At 36.0% G+C, this 14,723-nt stretch overlaps 1 long non-coding RNA gene across 1 annotated transcript; it reads left to right on the forward strand.

The window, feature by feature from the left end:
- The first annotated feature begins 11,801 nt into the window (after nucleotides 1–11,801).
- On the forward strand, nucleotides 11,802–13,423 carry LOC309513001. Its single transcript, XR_014211241.1, has 2 exons — nucleotides 11,802–13,026; nucleotides 13,069–13,423. It is a non-coding gene; the product is annotated as an uncharacterized lncRNA (long non-coding RNA).
- Nucleotides 13,424–14,723: the final 1,300 nt, after the last annotated feature.

Consider the following 14,723-nt stretch of genomic DNA (forward strand, 5'->3'; position numbering starts at 1 on the left):
AACGGCCCTGTAGTATAAGCCATAATGACACACAGTAGTTAAATGAAGTGTTTAAGCACTAGCCAGCAGTGGCAGCTTCCATTTAATTGATTTTTTTGTGTGTGTTCAATATCTTATAAAAAAAAAAATTAAAAAAAGAACTTAAAGATTAATCAACTGCATCACTGTATTGGCACCTACATGCAGCAAATGTATTATGCACAATTCAATACATTACACAATACAGGGTGGCACACTGACTGGAGTGCAGCTTGCACCTTTATTCTGAACAGATTTCACATATTGGTGGGCATCACCAAAACTCAGTGTTTCTCAAACTTTTTCTGCCATTCCCCACTTCGGAGGTATAAGGGTTCCAAGCCCCACCTGTCCCCAATCACCCCAACAAAATGTTAATAAACTAGGCTTTAAGTTACCTGTTAAAATGTATTTTATTAACATCACATTTTAAAAACTTAACATCAAATAACAGCATTAAAAACTTTCAAATAGAGAAAATGAAAGTGCAATTATATTATCACTTTGCATGAAATAAGACTCAAAAGTAGATTAAAAAAAATTGTGTTTGCATTTAGCCTCTGATAACATCAAATTCAGAAACTGAGAAAATACAAGTGTGGACTAACGTTAGTTGTGCTTTGATTCATTTTGTCACTTTGCAAACTCCATGCAAAAATAAAAAAATAAAAAAATAATAAAAAATAAATAAATAAATAATAATCTCAAATTGAGCCGGAGGTGGTAAATTCCTAATAATGTACTTATTTTTTTAGGTATTTTAATAAGATAACGTTACCTAAAATCCAACTAACGCGATCGTTATAAAGGTGTTTGAACAACAAAACACATCCACTTGCACATATTTGACAATTGAAATATATGATATATCCTGCTATAGCTAACAAATTTGTGAAATTTTTAATAAAGAAGGAAATAAAAGCAGATCATCAGTCATTCAGCGCTATTGTGGCTGCGGTGTGACAAGCAATGAATGACGCGTCTCCATGGGAACCATAAAGTGATACTACGATCAATACGACAATTCACCATGACGTCACAACAGTAATAGACGTTCTTCCGGGTGGCAAAAGCCGAAGCGTTCCTATGACAACGCTAGTAAATTGCTTGGAAAGGAGGCCCACCGTCGACAGTAAAAATGTAATAAAAAAATTTAAATTTAATTAAATATAATGCATTTTTTTTATCATAATAACAACTGTGTTTAATGATATAAGTAAAAAACATAATAAATATGTAATATAGTAGGCCTACACATAATTAGCAAAATACTCTCTATAGCTCTTTTTTCTAGCCAAAATAACGTGCTATATATCCTATCATGGTCATTGAATGGCTTTCCTGAGGTAAATGTTACGTGACAATTGTTCTCCAGCTGTTATATCGACCTTTGCGCGGTTGAAAAACACTGATTGGTCGATATTATGTATGAGGAATATACATTTAGGTAAGTTGCGTGAGAAAATGGATGTAGTGAGAGCGTGTGAAAAGTGACAATTGTATGAGGCGCCACGTAGGATTTAAATCAAACTTCGCTTATCAATACATAGCCTACACAGAGCCGTCGCAATGGGGTAGGCAAGGTAGGCAGCTGCCTAGGGCCCCCAGCTGAAGGGGGCCCCCGATGGCCGCACGGTCGTTTAGGTTGTGTATCTGTCCTCGTCAAACAGTATCAACCACTGTAAACAAACCATCACAGTGAGACAGCGCAATCACTCTCCAGTACTGCTCCGTGAGGGCCCCCCAAACTAGAGGGATTCCTCCTATGCAACGACAAACACTATGAGTACCCTAATCACTGTAATGTTTAAGTGACATCCACCGTCGCGCACCCCCCGTCAGGTCCCCCAGCTGTCAGTAACAGCGCTACGCGGGCATTTAAATTTAAAAATGTCATCATGAAGCGCTCATACCCTTCAGGATTTTCCAAAAGACAGAGAAAGAAAGAAGAAAAACACCAAAGACACAGCGGCAAGTAAACCATTATTATCTCCAAATACAACTGTCTGACGTGTTTTCACATCTCTGCGAACATAAACCTTGACATCAGTGACCAAACACAACGGTATGTGAGCGTTGTTAGAGGGTGAAAAAGTTCAACTAATAGTCATACACAACTTTGTTCTGTTTGCAGAATTTAAGCATAAAATACACACTAGACAACTTCTCGCCCCTTCACTGTTGTAGCTACAGCGTTCGAAAACTTCCTTTGAGCCAAATCCTCTTGATGCACGAGCCCAGATTACGATCGCATGAGATTTTTCGCCATGTATAAAGGCAAAAGCTAGAGAAGTGTTGTAACTTACTCTTGACGGCTGTCTGCCCGCGGTTGCGGTCACCGGTAAAAACTTTGTCAATTCCAAACAAAATGAGCTGGTCCTATGACTCCCATACCATGCAGTTAGGTCCAAACAAAATAATCCATCAAGTCCGGTTACATTTTAGGTGTAAGTTACGCAGGCTATCAATTTCCGTTGGTGATGTTTCTATTCCATCTGGAGAAAAATGCCCTTTTTCCTTCGCGTTTTCCTTTTATTCTTCTCCATCAACACATCTCAACACTTTGTAGGCTACCGTACGCAACAGGTAGTTTTGCGTATGACGTTACTGTCTGTGGCATTATGGGAAGTGAAGTTCTTTTCCTGTAAAGTAAATATCGAATCCTCTACACTTCACTTTCATGATATGCTATGAGAATAACAATAAACGTATGGCTATTCACTTTTTTTTTTTTTTTTTTTTGCTTTATTAGGTGCTTTGCTTAAATTTCTTAAACACTTTGTGTAGCGTACTACAGAGTAATTCATGACTCTTAAAATGCACCAGAATTCAAGAAATCCCATCTGAATTTAAAAAAAAATCCTGAGGGAGGACTTGGGACCTCACTTCACTCTTTTGCCTAGGGCCCCCAAATATCTTGAAACGGCCCTGAGCCTACATAACACAATACAATTATAAATTACTCGCATATACATTTATTGGATGTTCAAAATACATATATGAAATACTCGTGCACACTAATATGAAATCCATACCAATTCATATTATGTTAGTGATGAATGCTTGTGAATAACTTGCATATAGGCTACATATAAACTTGACGCACGCATACACCTATAAATACTTATAAACTTCCATGCATATACACCTATAAACTCTCGTCTCGCACATACATACACTCGCAGCACGCAGGCACATACATATAAACTCGATGCGCATACACGTCCATAAAACACTCACGCATACAAATTAAAACGTGGATGCATGCTTTAGGTGTGTAGGCTATGTATGCGAGTATATAGGTGTATGCGTGCGTCAAGTTTATATGCAATATTCACAAGTGTATGCATTCATTACTAACATATGAATTTCATATTAGTGTGCACGTGTATTTCATATGTATTTTGAACATCCAATAGTATAGCCTACATGTATATGCGGGTAATTTATAGGTGTATATGCACGTGTGTTATATTGATAAGCGAAGTTTGATTTAAATCCTACGTGGCGCCTCATACAATTGCGTGAGTCTCACGGCCAGTCGCTAACCTCCTCACCCACAGGAAATCGATAAAACCCTACACCTTTTGCTGTATATCTGGCAGCGCAACCCCAAACACAACACGTTTTCATCATCGTTTCAACTTTGATCAACAACAATGTTTTTAAATATGTAACTGTTGCAGTCGCCGGCTGGATCTCTTCAGTTAGTCAGTGGAAGCCGCTCGCGTTCTGCCACCCGGAAGTTACTCGGCGCCTATTGTTTACAAACATTCTGAAAAGGCCTGCCTTGAAAAACTTGTAAACTTACGTGTGAAAAGGTTAAGCAAGGCTTACATTTAAATGTGTCTTTGTTTTGAGTGTATGGTCAATAAATAAAGGAATTAAAAAGATGGGCACAAAACCTGTTTGTCGCGCCCCACTTGTCATGTCTCTATTCCCCACCAGTGGGCCGCGCCCGCACCCTTTGAGAAACGCTGAGCTAATTTAACAGCTAACTTAGCAATAGGGGTAGCAGCTACCTCCGTTTGGTCAGGATTTTTCCTCTTTTTGGCTTGTGTCGACCAACAATGAAAAATCGTTGTCTGGCTGCCTTTCAGTGTCCTTTTTCATCTTTCCATCCGTTAGCATGCACCGTCAGCTTTCTCCAACCATTCATCCCAGCGACCGCGCAAAATAGTGTGAACAAACTTGGAAGAGAAAGCGGGTTGGGTAATACCAAGTAGTCGGTGCGGGGGGTACATTACAGATTATTTAAAATATGATACTATCTTTCTTGCTGGCAAATGAAATTAATAAAGAAAACGAACAAAAGTATTCATTCGGAATATTTCATATTTATTTTAATCTGAATTATGTGATGATATTGGGGGGGTTATATTAGCTGGATCTGATTTTTGAGGGGGTCATGACCCCCGTAACCCCCGTGCAAATTACGCGCATGATTGACTCAACTCCGTCCGTGTTGGGCTTTACTTTCGGTTTTATTTGCGGTAGTTTGCGCGTTGGCTTGATGAAGAGATTCTCAGCTGATCTGATGTGATGCGTGTTGCAGAACCGCGTCATATCTGGCTATAATAACATGTATAAATATAAAGAAGCCTTAAACTCCAGGCTTTAAACTCGTTCATGAACGATGTTTCGTTCATGAACGATTCGTTCATTTTGAACGAATCTTTAATATGACTCGGGACTACCGAGTTGTCTCAGAGAGTGATTCGTTCACTTTGTGTTGACCGCGCATGCGCGCAACATCCCATAGGTTCTGTACATGAAACAGAAATGATTAGTTCGGGGCCCGGGGGTCCTCCGAGTCTTTCGTTCTTCATGTCAGTCCAATAGAGACTATATGATTAGTTCATCGAGTCTTTCGGGTCTGAGTCTTCGTTCTTTTGTCAGGTTCTTTTGACCGCTGGTAGGCCTATCTCGCTAAATACAACATTAGATTCGTATTATTGACTGTGTCTGAATGTATATTGTTTTATATTTAGGAATTAACATACAATTATCAAAATATATGAGCAATAAACATGATCTGAAAAAAAAATCACGTAGGCTTTACACTCCGACGGTAACTGAATCTGATTAATTTTGAAGATATTTGCACCCTTGAAATGGAGCTGCAATCTATGGGCGCATCATTCAAATTGAACTGTTTGTGTGTTAAAAACACCCTGTTTCTAAAAGATTGTTGGAGTTTAAGGCTTCTTTATATTTCCATCAGGATAAACTCAGGATTACACACAAATTATGATCATCACAGATCCCGAGCATCATAACACTTTCTACGCTGTAAAAAATGTTAATAATTTTAATGGTAAAAAACTGTAAAAAAAATAAATAAAAAAAATAAAAATGCAATGGAAAAGACCTGTTAATTGCTTAACAGTATGTACCCTTACTATATAGCCTACAGTGAAAAACTGTAATAGCTCTCACTGGATATTTCATGTAATTTTACTGTAAAATAGCCTAGCCTACTGTTAAATGTACAGATTTTGGATGTACACTGTAAAAAAACAAAAAAAACAAAAAAAACACTGACTGTTGCATTTACTGTACCTTACCATAAAAAATAAACTAAAAATTATGGTAAAAAACTGGCAGCTGTGTTTGCCAGTACTTTACCGTAATAAAAAATACGGTAGAAATATGTTAGAAATATGTTAAAAATGATGTTTTACGGCATTGAACTAAAGTTTACGGTAAAAAAAAGTGACTATTAATAAAAAAAAAGATATTAATATTGTATTACAAACCAATTTGTCATAAATCAATCCATAAATCAATCCTAAATCAATCCTGCTTAAAACTTAATGTAAATAAAACAGTTTCAATGTTCTTTTCTAAATCAAACATTGCAAATAATCAGGCAGATATTTATGCGACAGGGGAAAAAATAAAAGTTGTGTCAGAATTCAAATACTTAGGCATCATAATAGACTCAAAACTAACTTTTAAATCACAGATAAAAAAGGTCTGCAATCGAGTCAAATTTAATATTGCAAATTTCCGGTTTATAAGATCAAACATGTCACTTCAGGCAGCTAAAATGTTCATGTACAGTATGGTTCTGTCTCACATCACTTTCTGTCTTACAACCTGGTCACGGGCAAATAAAACAACACTAAAATCTTTAGAGTCACTTTATAAACAGACAATCAAAATTGTGGATAAAAAAACATTAAGATATCATCATTGTGCCATTTTACAAAAGCATAAGCTTTTAAGTTGGGAAAATGTAATTAAGTATTCAAACCTCTGTCTGTTATACAAAATCATCCATGGTCTGTCATCTCCTCCACTCAGTCAGTTTGTAAACATCAGAAACACCACACAGAGAGTAACACGAGGGTCGGACCGAGGAGACTGTGTTGTTCCTCTGCGGAAAAGTGCATTTAGTCAGAGTGCCTTTTCGGTCCGTGTACTTGGCGGCCAACGGATTTTCGTTTTGAAAGGAAAAAAACAAAAACGAAAAACGGCCGGTTTCCCAATTACCATTAGTAAATAGGAAAACGAAAAACGGAAAACAACCCATTATTCGTTTTTTGTTTTTATATTAAAAAACGGAAAACAAAAAACAATCTCGTTATCCGATTGTCCTTGATGTGTTTATAGATGGAAATCGGAAATCAAAATACGTATGTATAAAGTCGTAATCCTTAATTCTGCATTGGTATTTTTTCGTGACCCGGAAGCGATCTTAAGTAGTAAGCAGTTGTCATAGAAACACCTATGAGCGGTTGTATGCTAGATGTCGCCTTGGCTACGGCAGTTCATTGGAACGAATGCGTATATTTTAATGATCACAATTAAAGTTTTAATTTTATTAAATTGAACAAGCGCAACATTCAGCATTCAATCAAATATTCTAAAAGATGTATTATTAATAATAATGTTATTTCAACATAATATCTCGTTATTTCGACATAATATGTGTGAGTGCAACAAGCAAGATGTGCATTTGTAAATCCGGTGACGCATGCATTGATTTTTATTAATAAACTAGTGTTTTCTGACAGTGTCGACTGCAAAGATGAAGTTGACGATCGCCATATTCGTAGTGAACGTGCATATAGAGAGAAATGCACATCATGGATTACATAATCAGAGAGTAGCCTTTTTCTTTTCGTTTTGAATTATTTCGTTTTTAAGACATTTCAAGCTTTGTGTATTTGATGTATTTCTCATGTCTGTGTGAGGCATACACTGAGTTTCGTTAAGTTAGGATGAGATGAGCTCCAGTTAATGTGCAATGCAAGTGACCGCGCGAGCGCCTCCATGATTATATTGGCTGTTATTTCCTTCTTATTTATTCAATCCAGGCAATTATGTTGATGAAAAATTGATTAAAATTAAGATACAATTTATACAAAACGAAATACACTTTAAAGAACGGCTTTCTACAAAACAAAACTTAATGAAGTGGTCAAAATCATGTCTGACCCGCTCCATGTCTCTCGATATATTGCGCATCTTACTCGTGCTGTTCACTGCAAGCATAAATGGAAAAAAAATAACATTATAATATTTGAACAAATATGAAACTAAAAGCGCTTATTTAATGGCTACAACAGTATAATAGGCCTACAGACTCTCTATTTGTACAAATTGCTGCACATTCATTTAATTCTGAATTTTGCACACACAAGTTGAAAGGCATTTGTTCAAATCAAGTTCACGAATAATTGTGCGTGCATTTATTAATCATTATGATACTAAAATCATAACAAAGTAGGCTATGCTATGTACAAAAAAATCAGATGAGCCCAGAATATGAATGCAACGTTTACTTGTTCAATTTAATAAAATTAAAACTTTATTTTGTGATCATTAAAATAATTTAATATTAAATATTTAGTGGCCAAGTTTTTCTCATTTATATATATATATATATATATATATATATATATATATATATATATATATATATATATATATATATATATATATATATATATATATATATATGCATTCGTTCCAATGAACTGCCGTAGCCAAGGCGACATCTAGCATACAACCGCTCATATGTGTATCTATGACAACTGCTTACTACTTAAGATCGCTTCCGGGTCACGAAAAAATACCAATGCAGAATTAAGGATTACGACTTTATACATACGTATTTTGATTTCCGATTTCCATCTATAAACACATGAAGGACAATCGGATAACGATTTTGTTTTTCGTTTTCCGTTTTTTAATATCAAAACAAAAAACGAATAATGGGTTGTTTTCCGTTTTTCGTTTTCCTATTTACTAATGGTAATTGGGAAACCGGCCGTTTTTCGTTTTTGTTTTTTTCCTTTCAAAACGAAAATCCGTTGGCCGCCAAGTACACGGACCCTTTTCAGTCACAGCAGCACAGGAGTGCAACTCTGTCCCTCAGAACATCAGAGAACTCACCACATACACTCTGTTTAAAAAGCATCTAAAAAACTGTCTCATAACATATCAGACATGTCAGCATTAATAAGAATATGTATCTTCCCTCAACCCAACCTGTTGCCACTTGTGTCTCTACTGTGTCAATGTGTATAATATTAATTCATTTTTTTTTTTTTTTACATAATGTCTGTATTATAGTAAACTTGTACACTGTATTTATCAACAGGATTTGAAGAGTTATATCTGTTTTACTGCTTTTTATATTTGTATTGTTCACTGTAATCTTCTTTTATTTATTTATTTATTTATTTATTTATTTGACAGGGACCGTGTACATTAATTAGCATTGCTGCAAATGCACCAGAATTAGCCAAAAGGCTATTTTTCATCCGTTGTCCCTGGACAGATCTTAAAATTGTCTACCTAAAAAAACACAAAAGTTATTATTGAGAATTACCAGAGGTTTAGACATGGATGTTTTATTGAAAATAATAACATTTGAAGTCACCATTGTGGAGATCAGTGTTTGCTTTAGTTAGGCTCTTGACCCTTGACTTTCTAACGTTAGATTGTCTTTGACTGCTTTAACTTTGTGTTTATAAAAAACATTTATTATGACATGAAAATCAGAGAGAAAATGTGATCAGGTGCTGTTGGCTATTTATTGATGATGACATAATGGTCATGTAGTCACCTGATTTACTCTCATTAAGAATCTTAACTTTCATTATATGAGAAAAGTTTAATACTAAAATATTTCACATCTTTGAGTATAATAGCTCTGTGAAACTACTGTATGTAAACCAGTAGTGACCAACAAATAATTTAAAGAACTTTAAATACACATGGTGTATAAAAAGCGTTTTGAACAAAATTATGTTTTAGACCAACAGACATGAAGAATCAGCGTATGAATCTTATTCATGCTGCAATGCATGCTGGGAGATATTGATGAGTTTTGATTGATGGCTCCCATCATGCACTGCACTTTCTTCATCACCATTGTTGAGACTCATACGCTGATTCTTGATGTCTGTGTGTCTGAAAGATATAGTAGTTCAAACCTTTATTGTGCACAATGTTTTTAAAATTCTTTAGATTGTCGCAACACTGATGAATGCTATCACATGCTAAAGACTCATAGGGCTATTATAATCAATAATTGTTATTATTTGTCTAGGGAAAAGGACTTAACATGAAAAAACAACAATGCGGTTTCTTTTATGGAAAAGTGAATGGAACAATATTTATTGAGTTTTAACAGGTTTGTGACACAATGCGATTTTACCTCAGGAGTCGACAAAGCCAAAATAACAAACAAAAACAACTAGTTTGGGATTTAGCTCTTACTGCCCTAATCCACAAAATAAAATTAAATAAAATACAATTACTTCTCTAACTCCCTAATCCCAAAAAAAAGGTCTCCCTACCTCCCAAATTACTATGTACAATATATAAACAAGTATAAGTGCTAACAGAGAAATGCAAGGGTAACCTGTACTCGCGGTCATTAAACAGGTGGTAGTCAATATCACAAATAGAGCCCTTCACAGGAAACAAATGAACAACTTATCTTTCAATCAAACACTCGAATGAACACTCCAAAGATAAACACTCTCAACACTTTAGCAGTGGTAAAAGCCAGGCAAGCAAAACACAGCATGTGAGCACAAAAGGCTAATGAAGCAGAAACAAAGGAGGTATTTACACGTCCAGGTGTCAGCTGATCAATCAGGGCGTGGCACCAATCAGACTGCAGGAGCCAATCCGGTCTTCTTCCTGGATAAAAACAAACACCTCCCACCACAGCATAAAAACACAAACAGACCAAAAGGGATGCAACATAATGTAAAATTAATGATCATATAATCAAAGATAAGGCTCTATATGAGCTCAGTGAATCAGGCCACTACATAATAATTATGTCATCATCAATTACCAATACATAATTAACATCACCTGATTAATTTTCTCTCTGATTTTCTTGCCATAATCAATGTGCTTTATAAACACAGAGTAACAGCAGCCAGCAAAACACTAATGTTAGAAAGTCAAGGGTCAAGAGCCCAACTAAAGCAAACACTGATCACCATCATGATGACTACAAATGAAACAATAAATCATCAACATCTAAACCTCTGTTAACTCTCTAACAGAACTGTAGATGTATGACAGAAATAAAGTCAGTCTGGTTAGTAATAAGTGAAGCTGGTAAAGCTGTTTGTGGAGTTGTTTAATCCTCTGATGAGATCTTGAGAGATTTAATGTTTTTTATCTTCAGTTGATCTAAGGCTGTGGCTGAAGTCAGATGTAGTTCTTGTGTTTCTGCTCGTCTTGACATTCCCAGAATTCCCTGCGTGACACTTCACATTTGATGTTATTTCATTTAAATAATTATATTTCTTCTTAGTTTTTGTTATCAGTTATGTACATTTGGGGTTTATATTACATCATATATTGTTTAATAAATGTTTATGGCAGAGTCATGTGTGTGTCACCATGGTAGTGTTTTGTATGTGTGTGTATGACTCTGTGCACCTTCATTATATTAATATGTGCCTCAGCTTGTGGAAAACTAATGATCTAGTGAACTTTGAATCATCATGTGATTTTCCTTTTTACCATCTGTATTATTATGGTGGTAAATACTTTAGTGAAATTGAATGATAACATTTAATGGTTAATGAAATATAAGGGTTGTCCAGTAAAAACTAAAAGGTTACTACTGTTTAAAAAAAAAAAAAAATTATGGTAAAGTACTTATTGCTTTTCACAAAATTCTAATTTTGAATTTGGGTTTCATAAGCTGTAAGCCATAATCATAAAAATTATAACAAATAAAGGTTTGAAATATCTCACTTTGCATGTAATGAGTCTATATAATATATTAGTTTCACCTTTTTAGTTGAATTACTGAATTAAATTAACTTTTGCACGGTATTCTAATTTTCGAGTTTCACCTGTAAACAGAAGGTGATAACAGAATAAATAAACCAAAGCATGATTCAGAAGTAATCATTTTTATTTACAAAAAGAAAGTGTTATACAGCAAAAACAATGTACAATACAGCATAAAAAAAAGCACATTACAGCCTCTGAAGGTTATTTTTCCCTTACACAAAAAAAACAGTTTCTGGTGTGTAACCAGTGGTACTGCAGTTTACTACATTGTTGTCAAAAACTTCATTAGGCCTGTACATGCATCTAAACCCTCGGCCTCTACAGTGGATGACAGTGCCCCGTCAGGCTGGTTGAATGTACCCGTAGCCCATTCTTCTTTGAACTCATCACCATTCATTTCACAGAGGTTATGCAGAACACAACATGCTATTACCAGGGATTTGACCATGTGTGTATTACAGTCATTTCGTTTTAGCAAACGCCTCCATCTGCCCTTTAGCCTGCCAAAAGCATTCTCAACCACCACCCTGGCTCTGCTTGTTTTATGGTTGTACACAGGTTTTTGGAGTGTCAGTCGTCCGTTGTCGGTGAAAGGTTTCATCAGCCAGCTCTTCAAAGGATAGGCTGCATCACCAAGGACATAGTACCCCACATCATGTCCACAAATGTTCTTTGTTACATAAGGTAGTAACAAACCCCTATCCACTAGGCCCCACAATCCTGACAAACGCAGCACTCTGGCATCATGCAGGCTCCCTGGCACAGCCTGTAGGATGATCGAATGCCAGCCCTTTCGGTTGAAGTACTCTGTGTGGTACTCCTCTGGTCCAAGAATGGGGATGTGTGATCCATCAATTGCACCTACACACTGTGGCAGACCCCACCTGCGCTCAAAATACACTGCCATTTCTTAAATTTTTTCACTGTTTGGTAACTGGATAACTTCTTGCATGAGTACCTTCTCAACAGATGAGCAGAAATCATGAAGACAGTGACACACAGTTGCAACTCTGACTCCAAATAAATGAGAGATGCTTCTATACTCAGAGTTGGTCGCAAGTTTCCACAGTGCAATGGCGATTCTTTTTTGAATGGGTTCACAATGGCGGTAGTTTGTGTCACGTCTCTCCAGTTGGGGTTGCAATCGACGACAGAGGTACAGAAAAGTATCCTTAGACATCCGGAAATTCTTTATCCACTGGGCTTCGGTGAAAGTTGGAACCACGCTCTCCCACCATCCTGTTGTTCTAGTGTGTATCCAAACCGATCGCAAAACACAACGCATTTGATAGTACTTGCATATCTAAAACACACAAAAGTGGCAAAAATAAGTTGATGTAATCGATAATAACATTATTCACAACTTGGTTTATTTTGATGGATTCATTTCTTACCAATCTTGTTCTTTCTGCCCGATGGCGCGCGTTCGTCCCAGCCATCTCACGGTCAATGTCCGCAATAGCTGATAACATACGTTGTCTAATTTTATATCCAGCATTACGAGCTTTCTGAATACGCTTTAGTATCAGTGCTCGTCTCTTTTCTGCCGTTTTGTTAATTACCTCGTTAGTAAACCAATACATCACACACAAAAGCAGCACAGCTTGAACAAAGAGTATAGAAGCCCAAGAGGCGAAACTCTGTTGTGTTATGGGTAACAGTCTGTAGATGGCACTGCGGAGGCGCGTCCGCCATTATGGACTGAAAGCTGCTGAAATCGTTAGCGCCAGTCAATGGCAAAATCAATGGCACACACAATAGATGGTGGTGTCTGATTAATTACTGAGATCTTATGGCACCACTTCCATTTTAGTACTGTTTATAGTTCATGTGTGCACTTCCTAGATTGCACATCTTTTTTGTACCTTTCCGCCTGTAATAGGACATTCACAGATTGTTTTTGTTCTTGCCATTGAAACGTTCACTGTGTGCACTTTCACTGAAGATGTTGAAAAAACAAGTTGTTAATATTTTTGTGATATTCTATGTAAAAGATTAACTGTCTTTAGAAATGTTCATTTATAATTTTATTTATTTATTTATTTTTCCAAATCATATATATAGTGATGTTCACTAATTTCAAAATCAACATTTGAATAAATATCTTATTACTGTGTGTCTGCATATATATTATTTCATGAATTTCTGTTATTCATATAACAAGGAAAATGCATAATAGAACATAAATATTGATAGATTAAAGGTTTGCAGTAATTTTATAATTGTATCTTTGCAAACCGTAAGTGGTAGGCTAATGAAGCCGATTTGGTGGGGGACATACCCTTACGAAAAAGTACTATAGGAATCTTATAGTATTTTGGGACAAAATATTATAGGAATCTTATAGGAATACGAGCCGCTATAGTATTTCTATAGTAGTCTTATAGTCCTTCTATAGTAATATTTTGTCCCAAAATACTATTTTCCTTAGGGTAATTAGGCCATGCATAACCAACACATAAACGTAACATTTTCTGTCATTTAACGTCGGTCATCCTCATTAATGTATTTTAAATTGTTTTCATATTTAGATATGACGGCCAGAAAAAAATAAGTTATGTTAAGTTTTTGTTATGTTTTGTTTTAGTGCCATTGACTCCCATTATTTTTCGGCGTTTTCCTTCAGTTTTCAGTCCATAATGGCGGCCGCGCCGTCACGTCATGGGGGCAACTGTTGCTATGGAGCGTTCTATTGAGTTTCGCCTCTTGGGCTTCTATACTCTTTGGCTTGAATCTCCTCCATACTTAAAACTCAAAAGGCGCTGAAAACTGATTACTGTCCGTCATAGACTGAGAGGAGCAGTCGCACGTAGTTCAACGTCACCAGACTAATTTGCATAATCTTCCCGGTACTTTAGACCGCGGTGTAAACGCAGTAAACAACTGGTCTTGGGTAAGTTCCTAGTAAAAAAAAGTTCCTGGGACAAATTGTTCCGGGTAATTTTGGTGTAAACGCAGCTACTGATACATTCCTCCATATCTGGAAAGAACTATTTTATATCAACAACTTTATCAAACGTTGTGAAAGTCATTTATTTCTTGTAAAGAGTTCATGATTTCCATCCCTTGTGACCCAATATCTGAAATCTCAGAAAGTGCTTCTTCATCCCTCATCTTCTGCATCACAATTTTCGGTAACGCTTTAGATTACAGCCCGGAAAGTACTACATAATTAAGATGAATTTACAGCGTAACTTTCGGTAATCATAGTGTACCTATGAAGTACTTCCATGTAAGTATAAGGGAACAATATGCAAAATTTGGGGAATAAAGGGGTAACAACCAGGAGAATTAAAAATATATATATTTATATTGTAAGTATTACAGAACTACGGGGTACTTATTCTACTATTATGATACAACAATCTTACATTTGGGACCAATTTAGCGAGAACATACACTGTGCACCTTTTTGT

Source organism: Leuciscus leuciscus (genome assembly GCF_965113295.1).
Source record: "Leuciscus leuciscus genome assembly, chromosome: 1".
Taxonomy (NCBI): domain Eukaryota; kingdom Metazoa; phylum Chordata; class Actinopteri; order Cypriniformes; family Leuciscidae; genus Leuciscus; species Leuciscus leuciscus.